The 19,400-nt window shown below is 41.4% G+C and overlaps 1 protein-coding gene across 5 annotated transcripts in view; it reads left to right on the plus strand.

The window, feature by feature from the left end:
* actn1 (actinin, alpha 1) overlaps nucleotides 1-19,400 on the plus strand; it is a 61,377-nt gene that overhangs the window by 12,600 nt on the left and 29,377 nt on the right. The window lies entirely within an intron of this gene.

The following is a 19,400-nucleotide window of genomic DNA, read 5'->3' on the forward strand; positions in this document are numbered from 1 at the left end:
GGCTGTATGGAAACGGGGGTGAATCCAATGTTTCTGGGAACTGTGTTTGATGGAAATAAATCAGTTCATCAATCTGTGTCAGAAAGTCCTTGAAAAGAGAGTTTTCAGATGACAATCAAGGCCACAGGCAATTCGTTCTGCTGCACTCGTTCACTTTTCTAAAGTGGGACTAGTAGCCTATTGAACGTCTGAATTTCAATCAGTGGCTTTGATTGATCGTCTGGTCCACTGGCGCTCGCGCTCAGTTAGAGTTGACTCCCTGCAGGCGAGTTGCGTGATGTGCCGATGACTCTGTGTCGTTTGTGATGTGGTCTGAACAATCAAATCAAATTCTGACCGACATTTCTTCCCCCCCCCGCTCCCTGCATTACCTCATTTGCAAAAGTAAACAAGCAGCCTCACTGAAGTGCTCACGGCAGATCGCGTTACAAGTTGCATCACGCTGCCCCGCCCCTTGTCATTCAGGACAAGAGGAAAGCCTGTGTGCACCTTGTCGGTGTGCAGTGGAGAGCCCTCGGTGGAGTGGTTTGAGCCGTGTGAAGTGCTGGCAGGTGCTGCGGCTGGTGGACGGACAACAGAGGGGGGAGGCTGAAACGGCAACGCCGCCTGTCACAGCTGATTGTGCAGTTCCTTTAGAGCTGCGGTCACACAGTAAACACCGACTATCAAAGGTTGTGAGGAACTCTGCTGAGTCTGGATTTTGGTGCGCGTCCTCCTGAACTCACGGTCCCCTTTCTCTGACTTTGCCATGAACCATTTCTTCCCCTTTCACTCGTCATAATTGCAACCTCTGCGACCTTTCACTGATCCAGCTCCGGAAAGCCAGAAGAGAAACACAGCAGCCCACAAGAGTTTTCTTTGCCCTACAGAAAATACAGTTCCCATTAAAGAGCTGGTTTTATGTTATTGTTGTTGGTCAAACTGGGCCGCTGGCTCCATTTGGGTAAAGCTATTCACGTTTAAATTGAACACGCTGAAACCTAGCGTACAGTACTGTGCTAAAGTCATCGGCTGCCATTAGATTTGTTGTTATCCAATAAATACAAGAAACGCTAGTCTGTGAGGGTTTATTACACCAGGTTAATTCTTGACGCATACATATTGTATGAGTCACATGACACTTTTGCACGGCACTGTTTATTATACTATATATAATATATACCGTATTATTTATTTAATCTCATGAAGCCTTTAAACTGTCCATACTACGTCACACTGAGACACTGTATGTAATACATGCTAGGGCCAATAATTATTATTATTAGAAGCACAACTAGGAAGTTACCCAGAGTGTATTATATCATCAATGAGGCCAACATTCCTGTAGCTAAGCCAACAAATGAAATCCTTATATTATTATATTATTGTGGATCTGCAACAAAATTTTCGTGCTACAGATATCATCCAAACACTATTTTATTCTTCATCATTATAGAATTATTTTGACTGGAGTGAAGGATGCAGCTCTTCTGTTTATTTTGGGGGAACATTCGTGTTGGTGGGTTATATTTCGAGCCGAAAGTATGGAAAATAATTGTTGTTATAGGTGTGAGACGCTGCAGATTATTTACTGTAGATGCCGTTTGGTTTTTCTTGTACAGCAGGAAAGAGAGTGAGATGATCATGTATAACCTCAGTGAAGAGAGAGGGTGGAGACCGACTTTCATTTCAGGTTTATTTCCAGAACTGAAAATCTCTGTTTCACTTACACGTGAAAGTGATGAGCTGGAAGCTTCGTTTCGTGTGTTTGTGCCTCAGAAAATTCCCACGCTAAACAATTCGGAGGCCAACGACCCTCACGCACAAAATGTCATCTCTTTTGATGAAGGTAAATATGTATAAACTAAATGTTTAAAGTTCATTTTTGCAGCTACCAAATCACCACAAACAGTGCTTAAATTTCCCCACTTTACAACTCAATAATTGTTCTGCTTAATTTTCATTTGCAGAAAAATGCAAAAGTGCTTTTTAAAGTTTACAAGCAATGCTTAAAACAAGATGATTTAATTGAGATTATTCAATGATAGCCCTATCCATACAAACACAGCAGGAAACCTCAATTATCTTTCTTATTTACGTTATTTTTTGGCAGAGAAAATTGCATTTCATGGCTCCCAAAACACCAGGTGGATAAAATGCTGAAAGGAACAGAAAAAAAAAGATAGTTTCTGTGTTATTTAAAGTCAGAATTAGCAGCAAAATACCCTGTTTGATTTAGGGTGTAAGAGTCTCAAAAGTAACACTTAAAATAATACACACAAACAACATATTTGACTAGATAGAATATAATCTAAATAATCAGATTGACAATCTCCACCGGTGTAGTTGTCAACATTGTAGAGAGAGAGAGTGAGAGAGAAAAAAAAGGGGAAATAAACGACTTCAGGATGATGTGGTTAGAAAAAGTGCAAGTGAGATTCATAGAGTTCATGCTCACTCCACCTGCTCCTGACATCTGGAGGAAGCTGCAGGTTGAGGTTTTCAGGCTTCACTCTTCGCAAATACGTGCAGTGGAACCTTTAATAGAGCGCTCACCTGTTTAGTAATGTGTGAAGTGGAGTAATGTGGGTGTAATCACTGAAACAGAAAGTGTTTGTTTATCTCTGGCGTCTCCCGCTCGCTAAAGTAACATCCAGCTCAGTGGACAGAAATGCAGTGGCCTGTGCTGGACACATACACTGCAAGTCGATGTGTTGAAAGTGTCTTTTGTTCCAGTGCAGCGTTGGCTCCGCCCCAGCTCAGCATTTCTCCGAGTCAGGTGACGGTCAGCATGTGCGGGTGGGGGGGAAAACGCTGCAGCGGCACAAAAGCAGCGCGGCGAGAGCGGGGCGGGACACACACTTCCCATCACATGACCGCTGCAGTCAAAGCACACCAGCGCTGACTCATGACTACTGTGTTATGACTCAGGTGAAATGGGCGACTATACTTCCCGTCACACCAAGTTTATAATAGTTCTGGATTCCGTTCGTTTTAGTTTTGACTTTTTGTTTTTTAAGAGCGGATTTGCTAGTTTTTATTTTCCTGTAAATGCGTAGTTTTAGTTTTTATTAGTTTTAGTGTTTGTGTGCCAACTAAAAGTGCTTGTTTTGACATGGAATGATGCATATTTCACAATAACATATCTATGATGCTAAATAAATCTATTAATGGCAAAAACAGAGAAGTAAATTGAAAATGAAGTAAAAACCAAGGTTATAATAGTTTTGGATTTCATCATTTTTAGTTTTGACTTGTTTTTTAAGAGCGGATTTGCTAGTTTTTATTAGTTTTAGTGTTTCAGTGTACCCGTTTAGAGGAAAAAAAACAATATGAGCTCAATATTCAAACACAATAATGACAATATTGTTGTGTCATGATATCAGTAAAGATATTCATGATCATATTCCACAAAACTTCCAAGTAAAAGTGATTGTTTTGACATGGAACGATGCATATTTCACAATAACAACATATCTATGACGCTAAATAAATCTACTAATGGCAAAAACAGAAGTAAATTGAAAACGAAGTAAAAACCAAGGTTATAATAGTTTTAGATTTCATCATTTTTAGTTTTGACTTTTTGTTTTTAAAGAGCGGATTTGCTATTTTTTATTTTCCTGTAAATGCTTAGTTTTAGTTTTTATTAGTTTTAGTGTTTCAGTGTGCCGGTTTAGAGGAAAAAAAACAATATGAGCTCAAAATTCTAACACAATAATGACAATATTGTTGTGTCATGATATCAGTAAAGATATTTATAATCAGAATCCACAGAACTTCTAAGTAAAAGTGCTTGTTTTGACATGGAACGATGCATATTTCACAATAACAACAAATCTATGACGCTAAATAAATCTACTAATGTAAAGCAAATTGAAAACGAAGTAAAAACTACTGTGGAATTAAGACACCAAACAAGCTTTTAGGTTATATTTAATGTTAATAATTTGATAATTACAACCAAATAATATTTCTTTAGCAGGCCATGGTTTCATTATGACATTTGAATCGCATCTGCTCGGGGATTTGCATCCAATTTGTGTGCCGTGAGATCGGCGAGAGCGATGCGTCTCATCGAAGTGTGTCACGCCGCGTTAGACAGTTGACAGAACACGGGACTAATTTGTCGCCCTCAGCAGTTAAGGAGAGGCATCTTAAAAAAAAAACCCAATCAAATGATTATCAAAATAGTTGATTAATTTAGTTGAATTGAATAATGTGTGTGTGCTTCTAGATGCTTTAGACCGTTGCTTCTCTAAAGTGAGAATAGTCAAATGAGTTTTCTGTTATGTTGCTGTGTTCATTTACATTTATTGTCATGTCAGCAGCACGTTAGAGCTCTAATTTACCTTCTTTATGCCCCGTCAGGCTGTTAAATTCATTATTATGACACCATCGTATCATTCCTGTGTCACACTGTGAGCTAAGTTACTGTGCGAGATAAAAGTTGTGCAGTAAAAGAAAAGGTGAATTACAGTGCTACAGTAAATATAAAGTTCCTTTTTTTTTAGGGAAAGAGTTGTTTTTTTTTTGTTTATTTTAGCAAAAACTACGTAAACTGGATGTTTCTGTGGTTGTAACCTCGTCTGCGTGTGTGTGTATACATATCGAACCCCCCCACCGAGGGATCGATGAGTTGTGGACGTGGGTTTTAAGAGCTTTAGGCGCAGCTAAGCTGTTTGTTTGTGGGTCTCCCAGGCTTTTTTATTTTTTTATTTTCCGGTTGTCACGGCAACCGCCCAGCGTTCGCTGCTCTGCGGCATTTTCACAGACGAGCCGCTCTCTTTGTCAGGCGATCTTCGTCTGAGGAAAAGAGCTATTACCACACTTTGACTTCTCATTGTACCACACACACACACATGAATATGCAGCAGAGCCGCTCTGGGCCACCAGAGAGTAAATATCAGTCAACTCTGGTCACAATGGCTGCTTTTCTTTGTGGAGCTGCACTTTTTTGGCTCCATCAGCATGTGCTCGGACTGTGGAGTGTGTGTGTGTGAAGGTTGTGCGTGTGTGGATTTGTGCATACTCGTCAGCCTGTGTGTTTTTCTGCGTTAGCGTTTTTCTATTTTTATTTTTTTTTTGTCTTGTTTGACACACCAGCGTTGACGCTCCTGCAGGGGGAATTTTCCTCATGTGCGCTCGTGCACACGCATGTGCTGAGGCAGCAGCCAAGGCGATAGATAAGTGTAATGGGACGACTGTGCTGACTCAGCCGTTTTTTGTAGTAACAGTGTGTTGTCGTGCCAGCTCGGATGAATGCTGCACCTGAGAGACTGTAACACTCCATCACAGCTGCAAAGCTGGAGGGAAGACTCCTTCCTCTACTCTCTCTGTTTGTGTTCATGCGTGCACTTGTGACTGTGTAATCATATTTGTACCAATATATCGTCATATCATTTCAGAATTTTAGAAAAATATTATTTTCTTTTTTTACGGTCCACTGTGTAAGAGTTGGTGACATCTAATTATTAGAATGCTGCCTCTATAAAGCAAGGCCCTTTCTTGAATTACATAAAAATATACGCTATTTTATTTTAAAGTGATGATATACTTCATACAAACATACATATGGGTGGTGTGTATATATATATATCTAGATATATATAGATATATATATATATATATATATACATAAGCCTCTTTTGGGGCAGAAGAAGCTGGAGGAAGAAATGAATGTGAAAGAGAAAAAGAAGGAAACTGAGGTTCAACCTGAGGGGGGAAAGGAGAAAAGCCATAATACTGGGATTATACACACTCACACTCACACACACACACACACAAACACACCACATCTGCCCGGCAGCTTCAGCATCGTTTGGTGTTTTTGGAGTCTGTGTGTGTGTGTGTGTGTGTGTGTGTGTGTGTAGTCAGACTGTATCCTCCAGTGAGCTTTAAAGGAAGGAGACTGAGTGGGATGAATAGTGACCTCTGACCTGCTCAGCGTACTCCCCTTGCTCATTGGCAGTTCCCTCGACTTCTGTCCTTCCTCTGTTGCGGAGAGAGAGCGTTGGGACGGCTGCAGCTGAGAAGAGAGACAGAGGCTAACCCCCCATCTTTCCATCAGTTTCAGATGGATCATATTGTTCCTGTGTGTGTGACTCACTCTCTCACTCACTTTGAGCCGGGTGGATGAAGCAGTGGTGCCTTTTATGGGGCTTTGTCCTGCTGATCATGCCTGAGGTGTAAAGGTCTGCGGCGTTGAGGTTCTTTTGTAGATTTGGTGGACTCTCGGCATCAAAGAGTCCGAAAATACAACTGAAACAAGATCAGTCCGAGAGCACAGACCTTCATCAAGGCTTAAACACCTGGTCACCTGGGTTTTACATACCAGCACCTGAATTTTTTACATTTTGATCCACTGGATCCATCTATATACCTGCTTATAGTTATTACCATCTTACATTAACATGACAAAATTCATCCTGATCTCTTGAGATGTCACCGAAATGCACACATCTGAACTTGAATTGCAAATTTGAATTGCCGCCAAAATGCACAATATGGATCAGATTCAGATGGAACGTGCAAACCATCAATCCATTCATCGTCAACAGCTTATCTGAGATTGGGTCATGGGGGTTGCAGCTCCCAGACTTCCCTGTCCCTGGTCACATCGTCCAGCTCTCAGGACAGTGAGGAGATATAGGTCATTTTCACACCTAATAGTCCGCTCGACTCTGTACGATTGGGGACTGGGGTCAATTGGGGGTGGCGACATTCAGCCGGTCCAAGTTTTGCTTTCTCACTGCACTTTAGTGAAATGAATCGAACCTTTTGGGTAGCGTATTCCCCTCCTCGCCTGAGGCGGCGCTGCATCAAGAATAGAAGGAGAAGACAAGACGACAGTGAAGAAGAAAACCCGCTCGTCTGTTGGTTAATGCTAGGATTCAATTCAGAAGGGCTGGTGTGAATGCACCCCTAATCTCTCAGTCCTTGGTCTGTCCCAAGCTCCTCCCAGTTGGACATACCAGGGGCCTGGTGGCAACCTTACCAGATGCCCGAACCACCTCAACTATTCCTTTCCATACAAAGGAACACTTCCGGATGCTAGAGCTTCTCCCCCCCATCTCTAAGGGAGACCCCTGCCACCCTTCTGAGAAAACCCATTTTGGCCGCTTGTACCTGTGATCTTCAGTTCTGACCCATCACTCATGACCATAGGTGAGGGTAAGAACGAAGATTGACCAGTAGATTGGGAGCTTTGCTTTTTGGTTCAATGGTGCAGTTGAGTGAACGCAATACAGCACATTTTGGTATCGTTGTTTTACTTCCGTTGTAAGAGATAGGGGTGTTTTTCAGTGAGGAGATTCTTGCAAAAAATTTCGTGGGAACATAGACGCGTGATCACCTACCAATCACAAAAAAAATTCCGATTGATCTCTCAAAAACAGAAGGACAAACCTGCAGATAAACACACACTGATGAAAACATAACCTCCCTGTGAAGGAACATTTTTACAGTTATGACAGTGGTCAGCAACTGGTGGCCCATGGGCCAAATCTGGTCCTCCAGCATCACGTTCGCTAATCCTTGCAAACGACAGTTTCAGAGCCTTTATTCTGAAAGAAATATGGACTGAAAGAGAACTCAAAGAGATTATGTTGCTAGAATTGACAGTTAACTGACATGTTTGGTTTGAAAAATTAAAATTAAACACAAGTTCTCAGAGTAAGTGTATGTAAAATAACTAGCATATGTTTTTCTCAAAGAAGAAAATTGTTTCAAAAAGGGAAAATATAGTTTAAGGGCTTTAAATTCTCCATATCTCACACGCAATTGTGTCTTAAGAGTCTTTGTTACATGTTGGTGATTAAAGACAGCGTCCACATTATCACCACACGAGCAGAAGTCCTTGGCACATTTCTTTAACTTTTTAAAACCAATACATTTATTAAATGAGTCTTTTTTGTGTACAATAATTGGTAGTTTAGATTAGAAGACGATGAAGAAGAAAGGGTTTACTCTAAGTGGGCCAAACTAAGTTATGGTAATATTTTTCCTTTAGACAACAGTCGACATTTCTCACTGAGTTCATTGTTCTCTTGATTGTCGTCAGTGCTCAGTGCTTCCTCTGTCTGTTGTGGGCTTTCAGTAGGAGCCTGTTTCCAGCGTACGTTTGGAAAATGCTGCATACAGTGCATGGGTTCAAGTTTCAAGAAATGTCAAGGGTTTTTCTCCATGGATTCTCCACTAATCTGGTGATTTCCATCAAATAAATCTTAAAATGTATTATATCACAGTCTAGACATAATATGTTGTGCTGGAGGCTTGGTTGCTCTTTTGACTGCTAGATTATGGATGTGGTTAAGTCCAGAGAATGTATTTCTACCATTTCAAATCAATTGATAATTACAGTGTCGCCATAGATGTCGAATAATGAAATGATTTTTTTTCTCTTGGGTGAAAGTTGAAACCAGTTCATTGTGATTTTTAAGCTTCTCAACTGGCAGAAAACAACAAATGTGAGGTCAAAAATAAAAATTCAAAGCCATTTCAATTCCATTTCAGTGTGTGTTTGCACCGTGCAAAAAACATTGCATCAATATAACTTTTTTTATAAGTTTATTGTTGTTAAAGAAAATTATACTGGAATGATTATTTGTATGGTTTTAGTGCCCAGCCTCGCAGACTCCATCTATTATGAGGCAATTTATACTTTGGCAGCACAAAGTCAAATTGAATAGTGTTACTTCCAGCGCAGTCAATTTGACCACAGTTCAGCTCAGAATTCCATTGGCTATGCTCGTGAATGCGGAGATCGTGATAAATCCACGGAAATGAAGTCATTTTGACCTGAAATATTATTTTTCGATTGTAAAGTAACACTCCAGTTTTTTCTCTGTGGTACGCGGCACCAGTGGTTTCCTGTGGTGCCTCACAGCACAAAGGTTCCACAACCACACCAATCATCGTAGCCTACTTGAAGTAGAGTTGTTCCCATTCCGATACCAGTATCGGAAATGTCTCCAATACTGCCGAAAATGTTGCTGTGCTGTTTTAGAGGTGAAAAGGTGTGAAGAAGAATTGAGCACCCGACACCTGTAGACAAGGAGCTAACGTTAGCTCATCATGTCGGCGGTTTGGCAGTATTTATTTTTATAACACACTGGTATCGGTATCGGTACTCTCTTTCGATCAATACCCACAGCACAAGTATCGGAATCGGTATCGGGAGGGACAAAATCTCGGAACATCTCTAACTTGAAGATACTGAGGGGCTAACAGCTACACAATACCTGTGAAGATACAGTGACTTCTTGAGTGGCTTGTATGCTACTTTGCTTTGTTGTGTCTGGAAAAGTCGAAACGAAAACATGACTGTGGAGGATTTCCTGAGACATGAGTAGAGGACAGTTTGGTGTCCGTGGCTCAGTGGTAGCTTCACCTTGTATTTTAGAAGTTGAGGCGGCACATCTGAACTTGTTAAATGGGACTTTCCATGTTGAATTTGTAATCTGGATCAGATCCGGGTGAAACTTAGTTTGATGATGGAGTGATTGATCCTGCGTTCCATTTTATTCAAATCTTTTGACAGAGATTTGACAGATTCTTAGCAACATTTAATGGGATCATTAAATTCCTGTAGACAGGAAGTTGATAACATTGGTAGAGGAAATATTAAGACAATCCAGACTTTCTGTCAGGTTGTGAGTCGTCCCATATGGTCCTAAAATTGTAAGTCTGCTATCGGGTTATAATCATGACCTTAGCTGTGAATTTTAGTGTAAATAGTTGTTTTTCAGACAACAGACAACAAAGGAGGAAGTTCAGCAGCTCTTATTTCCCTACTCAGTTTTTGGCTGTTGGTGTCAACAAGACGGCAAGTTTTGTATGTGAGTGTTTGTCTTGACTTCCATCGGATATTCACACCGATCACAAGGGGGCGACGTTTTTCTGTCGCCCAATCGTTTGACTGTCGTTGATGGAGCTGCTCTACCTCTGGTACCCCAAGGGAAGTGTGCCAAAGAAATGCCACTATTCCTAATGGAAACGTCAACAACTACATACCATACTGTACCAAACCAAACTAGTTCCCCTCAGTGTCTTGAGTCTTGACTGTGAGTCTGGGCACACAGACTCACAGTTCTACCATCAGATATTTACAGGCCTTGCATCAGATCACTGTTTGCTTCTCTTGCCTCCCACTCAACTGCAGAGATGGACTTGTTTGAGTGTCTCTGTTTTGCAGATGCACAGAGCCTCAGTGCAGCTGTCTGCTGAGTGTCCACACAGCAGTTTGGCTCGTCCCTCGTGTCCGCTCCAACCACTCTGAATTTCAGAATGAAGCGTTGGCTCTTATTACCCCCTGCTTTGCCTCCGAGAAACTCAGAGAAACTCTGCCAGGCCTGTGTCCTCTCTGATTCATCTCCGAATGATATTTTCTGGATAACACTTAGGATGACATTTTATTTTAGGGTGTAATGCAAATCTTGTTGTCGTCGGTGTAAAGAACTTAACTGCTTTCAGGTGATTCAGGAAATGTTGCTGATCGTCATGGCAACATTGACAAATTCCAGATGGAACATTTGAATACACGTTTTGTGTCCGTTGAATACAAATGCTCACCACACATTCCTGTCTCTTGTTAGATTTAATCAGAAAACAGAATCTTTGAACTTTAATAAACATGAATGAACGCCTTTACGTTGGCAACCAAATGTAACGTCAACTGTTGTGGTCGTTTTTAAATCACAATATTTGCCATTTGTCCACCACCGTCTTGTTTTTTTGAAGCCAGAGGAAACTATGTCTTGATGAGAATGGTAAAGTGAGTGGTGAGAGAACCAGGACATCAACTGTCAATCACAGTATAGCCACGCCCCCAATACGTGCCCCGTGTATGTATTTTACCCTAAATGGGGGTCATAATTTAAAAAATTGTCGTAATTTTGGACTGAAGCTACCAATTTAGGACAAATTGGTATTTCTCTTCAGAGAAATGTTAACTGATGTTACAAATCAAACAACAAGTTTCCTTTTCCTTCACTTACATACAGTCCGACTTCTTTTCTCCCCCGATGAGCATCCAAAAGAACACAGATTTCAGGCTTTGGTTTCAGATTTTGGTAATGTAAGAATATTGGATCATATTTATAGTAGCCTACAGTGGACGTGTTAAATAAAACTTGACACTTCATCACAGATAATAAGCAATGCGGCTAGACTCTCCTGATTTCCATTCCTTTAAAGGTTAGCACTGTCAAGGTGACCTCGTCATTCATCAAACGGCACAAATGATGATGCTGTAGAGTTATGGAAATGTAGCCCTGAAAGTGAATCCATACGTCACAATCTTTCTATGCATAGTGCATTTCCATTTCAAAAAGCAGGTGCATTTTTTTACTGTTCTCTGCACTAGTCAAATATGATAGTAAAGTTCAAACATCCAGAATAGTCCTTGAAGTCCAAGTATGATACCGATTATAAGACTGACCCCCCCTCTCCCCATTCCTGCATCTGTTTTGGGGGGAAAAGAATACACTGATCCCACTGAGTTTATTCAAGACAATCGTCATCATTGAAGTTTTCCCTGTTGTTTAAATGCAACATGAAAGCCATGAAAATCCCTCACTGTGTCATGACAGGCTCACACTCTCTCCTGTCACACTCTTGAGAGTTCAGAAACGTTTGCAAACAGTCGCCTTGAGCTCATTGTCTGTGGCAGCTGCTACTCTCATCTGTCTGACAGATTGTTTTTCTCGTTCGTTTCTGCAGTAGAGGTGTCGGGATCGCTGTCAGCAAAACCAAGTGCGTTAGGGAACTACGGTGGCCTGCATACCAGAAAGGAAGGCATTCGTCTTTGTTGGAGACTAAAACATTAAAATACAAAATGCACACTGTGACTGCTCCGTCCTTTTTCTCAGAGCCACCAAACTTGCAATTTTAAAGTGTTCATACACTACGTAAACATACTTATGGGCAGGATATTCAACTCTACAAACAAATCCTTCTAAATGACACAAGTAAAACAACAGCCCCTTTCCCACTAACATTTATTACCAGGAGCTTTTTTACCTGGGAAAAAGATTTTGGACATTTCCTTCGCTAAATGTTGGAGATTAACCCACATTTTCAGTATTGTTAAGTCTTTTTAACTGATCTATGGTTCGGCATTGTTTGGTCTGATTGGCACTTTACTTAAATGCCTAATTGAATGTTTCTAATCTTTTGTTCCTGAGTGCAATAAGCATTTGGATTTGTGAAACAAACTCAATTCTAACCAAAAAAAAATCGTGATTCACGTGTTTTCCTAGAATCGTGAAGCCCTAGCGCGTGGTTTGCGTTTCCGTTGCACCTCAAAGTTCCGAAAAACGACAACCCCCTCCTGAGCAAATACAGGGTCCACTTGTTGTATGTCCTTTTCTGTAGCTCTATATCTTTGAAATGATCAATAGCGAAATATTATTTCTTCATTTTAAAGTTTAAAGCTGGGTTGCAGCCTTTAAACAGCCAGCTTAAACAACTGCAAAATGTGTTCCCCCAATCAGCGTTCTTCAACGCAAAGCCCCGCCCCTCTAGACTTTCTAGTAATCTGAAAAGTCCCCCATTGCGAGAAGTTACTTGGGGTCGAGGGAATGTTTTTCCCCCTTTAATTTTGGTGAGAATGTGCAGAGGTTTTTCAAAAAAGTTTTTCTAAATGACAAAAGTTCCTGCGGTGGAAAAGGGGCTAATGTAGGATTTGCTCTCTGGGGCCCCCTACAGTCGTGAAGTATGCAAACATCATGTTTTTGTTCTTTTTTTGGTTGAGTTCCATCGTACCAGTGCAGGTGATGCAGACATACTCAGGCTCTGACAGTGCGGGTCACCCTGTTGTAAGTTGATGTAGCATCAAAATGATCTTTGAAGGTTACAGTCCTTCATTGTGTCGCTTTAACACAACTTTTCATGAGTTTCCTCACACAGTATTTGTGCTATATTGTGCTAAATTAGAAAACTTCGTCTTTAGTAACATTCTTTTTTGGGAAGGCACAGCACTTCCTTCCTCCGCATACTTATGTCCCTCCGGGGTGCAGTTTTAAATCACAATGTGCTCCCAGTGAACTTGTATGGTTAAATGCCCTAATCCTCCACACATGAGGAAATCATCTGGGAGTCTGAGAGGGAGGAAGGTGTTGTAGTTGTTAGCAGTCTCTGTTTTCCTGGCATTAGAAAACACTTTCCACCAGCACTTTCTGTCCCCCGCGAGCTCAAGTGGAACAGTTTTTTTACTTCACCTCCCCAGGATCGACAGAGGCCCATTTTCTCCACCCCCAACTCATCCAGACACTACTCATTCTCATTACTGCTCGAGCTGTGGGTGGCGTTATCGTTTTTATGTTGTGGTTTTGATAGTAAAAATAAATGGTTGTTGTCCACCCACCCCCCACCACACACACACAAAATTCTTCTCAATTTCCTTTTTTGTCTTAGTTGAACATTTTTGGAGGCGATGCTGGAAAGATATTTCGCCAGACGTTTTTGTTGCAATTCATCTGCGTGATTCTCGGGTTTCATCGGGACACGAGAGGCCCTCTCGTACCCTGAGCTGCAGACTCGAGGCTTGAGAAACTGGCTGCGGTGTTGAAAACTGCTTTCCTGTGTCGGACGCTCTGCCAGCGATATCTGCCTTTCCTCCCTCCTCTACACTTGTCTGCCGGTCTGTGTGTTCAGATATGGCAGGAGCTCGAACTCATGAGCTGGCTTGTTTTAGTAAAAAGGATTGTACTAATATGGAACTGGCAGAGAAGCAGGAAATATTTTCCTAGCTGAGGTTGATTAATGCGGGTAGAGGGAGGGAACAGGGAGTTGGCAAGTGAGAGGTGGGGAAAGGAACAGGAGCAAGGAGAGATAGTAGGTTTACTTAAATAAGAAAACTATATGTGATGAATTTTTATGTCTCCTATTAATGTGTCTGGACAAAGCATATTTATAGTCATTATGCAACACTTTGGTGTCAGTGAGGTGAAGCTTGTTTGTAACTGCTAAATGAGAATGAAATAAAGAGAGCTACTGCACTTCCAAGCCATTCATCATTTTTCATGGTTGTGATGGATTGATCGACATCAGGTTTATTTTCATTTGGGAACCTCAGGAATGAAACGCTGGTCCCGAGACATCATCAAAGTATACAGAGGAATAAAATGTGAAATGAATCAAAAAATACTACGTACTGAATACCTAAAATGTAAACTTACTGGTGTGTGTGTGTGTTTTTGGAGGGCGAATCCTAAAAGATCTAAGGACAAAAAACCCGCAAGAGCTGATAAGCCGCAGTAGATCCATCTCCATGGCAACTAACATTGATGCATGAAGATGAAGTAAAATGTTTGAGAGAATGCTGCAGTAAAAGCTAAACTGGTGACAAAGTCAGTGATAAATATATATGTAGACTGACATGTTAAAAAAATGCACTTGTAATGCATTTGTAAAATTGAAATGACGTCCAACTCTGTTTGCAAAATACAAGATAGCCTATTGCTAGCTTAGGTTAGCTAACTTTGCTCAGCTTAGCAGGCTAGCTCTGTCCAAAGATAAAGAAAGTTTCACTTATTGTCCCAAATTAACACCTTGTTTGCTAAATTCACACATAAACTGTGTCAATATGTTGGTTTAATAAGGGTTATAGTACTGTATGCCTACTGTATGCTAATCTAACAGGATGCTAGCTCCAGCTATTCCTAGCCATGGTTAGCAGATCATTTGCATGATAATGCTCGTGAAGTTTTCATCTAAATCGCTCTGAAATCATTGGTTAATACGTCTGTTTTTGAAATAATTTTACTGTTTTAAGCTGTTTCAGCTTAATTTCACCAGTTTCAGCTGCTGAAATTGTACTTAATTTGTAATTATTTAATATTAAATATCTAATCCTTTTTGGTTTGTTGATAATACAAGATAATGAATTTCAAGAACAGCGCTGTGGGAGTATTTTCTATTCTGACCTCTTATAACTGACAATTCTAAGTTGTACAGACCTAAAACGACTGTATAACAATGTCGTTTTTTTAACTTTTACAACGTTTACAAGCACACCGGAGACAACAATATGCAGGTACTGTATATTCATGCTTCAGGTGGTTTGCGTTCGGTGACTTCTATGGGAAAAATGTTGCGTGTTATTGATGTTGACTGGCAACTTTCCCTGAGACTGATGAGGAGCAGATTCCTCCTGCTCTTGACCCCTGTTGTTTTTACAGCCTGCCCCAGTTCTGGGAGGCTGAGGCGAAAGAGAAAGGAGGTAGAAGGGAGAGAAAGAGAAAGAGAGGGGTTGGTGGAGGGCAGAAAACTGTATGACCTTCCAGTTTCTCCTGCAGTCAATTCATTTTTTGTTTTTTTTGTAAATACATTTTTCCTCTGTCGCGCGACATGCGAAAGAGGCTGAAATTGATTGCACATGAGCTGTAGTGATGACATAATAAGGGATTTTCTCTGCCACATTGTTGATGAGCAACAATTGGTCTCCAGAAATCCGATGCAGACATGTGAACAGCTCTCAGAGATTCACAGCACACATTGTGCTGATGAAAAGTGTACAAGGACAACACGATCACACATGTAGAGTATACGACTCCCTGCAGCACTGTATGGTTTGCAAACACTGCTCTGCTGGTTTGCTTCTCAACCACATTATGCTTTAGTTGGTGTCGGAATAATATAGATTTTATTGTGGTTTCTCAATGAATCCAAAGGAGTGATACAGATAATAGTCTGTGTGATTTTGTTTACATCATGTTTTAACACGGAGCATTTAGGCTGCCTTTTTTCCATTACTATGTTAAAATGTATTTACTGAAGCTATAAGTGTCTTCAGCACAAGAAACACACAGAAATCTGATTTTTTTTTCATTTGCACCAACTATATAAACACTCCTGAGCAAAAAGCGCTCAAAATGTTTTAAAATCTGATTGAATTTGTGAAATACAGTACGTCACAGTTCAAATATAAAATAAAAACAATGTATTTTGGGACTACTGCACAGTAACAGCTACTACTGGTTTAAACAAACAATAACTTTGACTCAACAACAGATAGGAAGACTGAAAAACCCATTTTGTAAAGCCTGATGATGTGATCTATAAACACACACCCCCCCGGATGTCCTTATAAGGAGTTGTGTATTATTCCCACATTAATTTAGGCCAAACTATCTATCACTTGACTGCTGATTATTTAGGGTTTTGTTGTGTCGATATAATATCACATTGAGCTCTATGGTACTATGATGATCAGATGTATCACCTTTTACAGTTATTTTTGCTGTAAACTAATCAGCCTTCAACTAACAATCACCGTTATTATACCTCTATTTAATCATTTAGTCTTTCAGTTCTTTGTTGGAACGAAGTATAAAATCCCATCTCAAGTTTCCAAAGCAGCCAGAGTAAACTGCAGAGAAAAGCAACTCCACAGGAAAAGAAATCTCATCTTATCTGCTCATAATGTGAGATTACACAACCCACTCTCCAGCAGCAACCCATATGACGAGCAGAGGAATGCAACAAGTTTACACTGGTTCTCTCGGGTCTGCAGTCTGTCTGAAAGTCAGTCCTGGACGTTTAGGAAATTCCAACAAGAGTGGACGTGATGAAGTGGGTGGAGATGAATGAGCATGAGCAGAACAGAAAAAGTATATGTCATACTATACATCCGAGAATGCTATACTAGTGTTCAAGGGGTTCATTTTTGAACATGTTTTGAAGATGCTCCTCATCCTGCCACCTCCTGTGGCTATAAATACTTCAGCACACTGTGAAAGGAAAATCCAACGGCTGCAGTTTTACTGGAGTGATGGCAACTAAAATCTCAGGGGATGATGAAGTGGTGGCTCTAGTCAGTTTAATTATGTTGCAGTGAATATCTGCTAATCTGTCACCAACGCTACTAGAATGATACTAGTCTGTCATTTATAACAATAATAATAATAATAGGAACAGTTTATTTTTGGAACAATGGCTCTCTGATTTCAGACACTACAAAACCAGGGGCAGATGTTTTCAGCTCCAGCTACCTTGTTCCAGGAGAAGGTTGAAATTGCAGTCTGTGGTTGATTATCCATGTTTCCAGGGGGGTCATTTAAAAACGGGAACCCTCTCGTTGTGATGACAACGACGCGCCACATGACTGAAGCTTTAGCTTTCGAGTTTGCCTGGTGCAAAAAAAGATGCATCCCTCACATTTAAGATGTGGTTCTCAAACTGCGGTACGTGTTTCACCAGTGGTACGCGAGCTTCCTCTGGTGGCAGCAATCAGAAATACTGTTCTACTGTGTATAAAAGAAATGATAATAAATTAAATAATAATAATTAGAGTCACCTTATGTTATGAAGTGAATAGAACCTTCCTTATTTATGTAAAATATACTGCATATTTAGGGCCACACGGTGGTGTAGTGGTTAGCACTCTCGCCTTGCAGCGAGAAGACCCGGGTTCGAGCCCCGGTTGGAACAAGGGCCTTTCTGCATGGAGTTTGCATGTTCTCCCCGTGTGTGCGTGGGTTCTCTCCGGGTTCTCCGGCTTCCTCCCACAGTCCTCCCACAAAAACATGCAATGTGGGGATTAGGTGAATTGGACACTCTAAATTGACCATAGGAGTTGTTTGTCTCTAGGTGTATGTGGCCCTGCGATGGACTGGCGAACTGTCCAGGGTGTACCCCGCCTATCGCCCGATGTAGCTGAGATTGGCACAGCACCCCCCGCGACCCTCTGGTGGAGGATAAAGCGGTTAGATGATGACTGACTGACTGACTGATACTGCATATTTAATTACAGATCTTTGGCGAGAGGATAATGACGTCTAATGCTTATCTAGTGAGGCAGTGGACCCGTAACCCAGTGTTGTCCCCTGCCAAGAGCTCCAGGACACCTGAGGGGCCTGGGAGATTTGACCATAACATAGCCAGCGGGTCATGTGACAGTGCAGGTGGCAGCCAGCCTGCACTGTGAGCTGCTGCTAAACTCCACAGTGACCCAGAGTTAGTGGAACTGCCCGGGTGGGGTGGGGACGGGGGCGGCTTGTCGTTCTATCCCAGAGCAGCCAAACGTAGCAGCACATTTAACAAGCTAACATTCTTCCTGTGAACTTTTGAGTCCTTTTCACAACTGTGCCGTTTGTTGGTCGACACAAAGTCTTTTTACGTTTCCCCTCCTGTTCTACTCGCGTTAAAGCTGCACTAAGCAGGAGTTTTTATGTAAAAATGTACTTAGTTTAACTACCTTGAAGACACTGTCCTGTTAACCTTTTCTAACCAGGTAAAATGACCTTACGAGAAGAAGAGTCTGTATCTCAAGGAGACTGTTTGATATAAAGCTGTAGCATTTTGCTGATTACTTTACTTCAACGTTTGAAGTGGGATCATGTATCAAAAGGGGCAGAGGGATGGGGGGGGGAAAAGCACTGTCACTTGTCAAAAACTACATCCCGCAACACAGAGAAAACCTGAATCTGCACAGCCAGCAAATACTGTACCTCTGTGTTAACACTTTGATTAAATTATTCAGACTATTCACACTAGCTGCTGACACCACAACTCTGCCTCAACATTTGAAAATCATTGGCCAGCTTCTAAAGAGACTATTGATTAGGATTCATTGAAATATTTTAGGGCCTGTTGGTGCTTGGCTTCAATCACGACTAAGTTAAGAGGAATACAGTGTCGTAGAGGCTGAGGGCGTGTGCCTGCCAGTTGCACATAAATCTTCACTGCTGGTCTTTTTCTGTCAGTTCCAGCCTCGGAGAAAAAAAACACCATATAATCTGCTCTGCTCCCTCCACATCTTCTGCACAATCCACAGTTTCTTTTCAGCGTTCTCATTGGTTCGTGTGCTACCACTTGCCAGCGACACTGGCACACATCTGAAACCCTCTCTCCTCTGCACTACAGTTTATTGATAGTCATGTAAACCTCATGCCACTCCGTTGCAAGTGTGACCTCATTGCGGAAGTTCCACGAGTGCTCCGAACCGGTTCTCCGGAGACTTTTAAGTGGCTTTTGTTCCCTGGCAGTAGAGGGCAGGCCAGTGGAAAGACAGTGCTGGCTTTCATGAATGCCTGGCTCTGCTCCTACAGGTCCTCCTCCTTGGAAACATGGTGCCTGATGTTAGGGCCCTGGGTGTAATTAACTCGGGAACTCGTAAAGAGGCGTTCACAGTAGGGTGTTCAGTGAGCCCACTCTTCATGCCAGCTTCTGTTGGGCGGCTGAGATCCTGCTCCAGATGTTTTCCGTTAGCATGTTTGCATGCCAGCAATGCCGGAGAATCCAAGGCCTCTTACACCTACTGTATACAGTATACAATGCTCCAGTGTGTTATGGCTCCATGGAGAAATGACAGGACTTGAGCTTTGTTAGCATTACAGGGGAAGGTGCAAGGTGAGCGCGTACGATTAAAGGGTCACTTTATTGGTCCCTGTAGGAATATGAACTACCTAAAATGTCTA

The sequence above is a fragment of the Solea senegalensis genome, linkage group LG16, assembly GCF_019176455.1.
Source record: "Solea senegalensis isolate Sse05_10M linkage group LG16, IFAPA_SoseM_1, whole genome shotgun sequence".
In the NCBI taxonomy this organism is placed as follows: domain Eukaryota; kingdom Metazoa; phylum Chordata; class Actinopteri; order Pleuronectiformes; family Soleidae; genus Solea; species Solea senegalensis.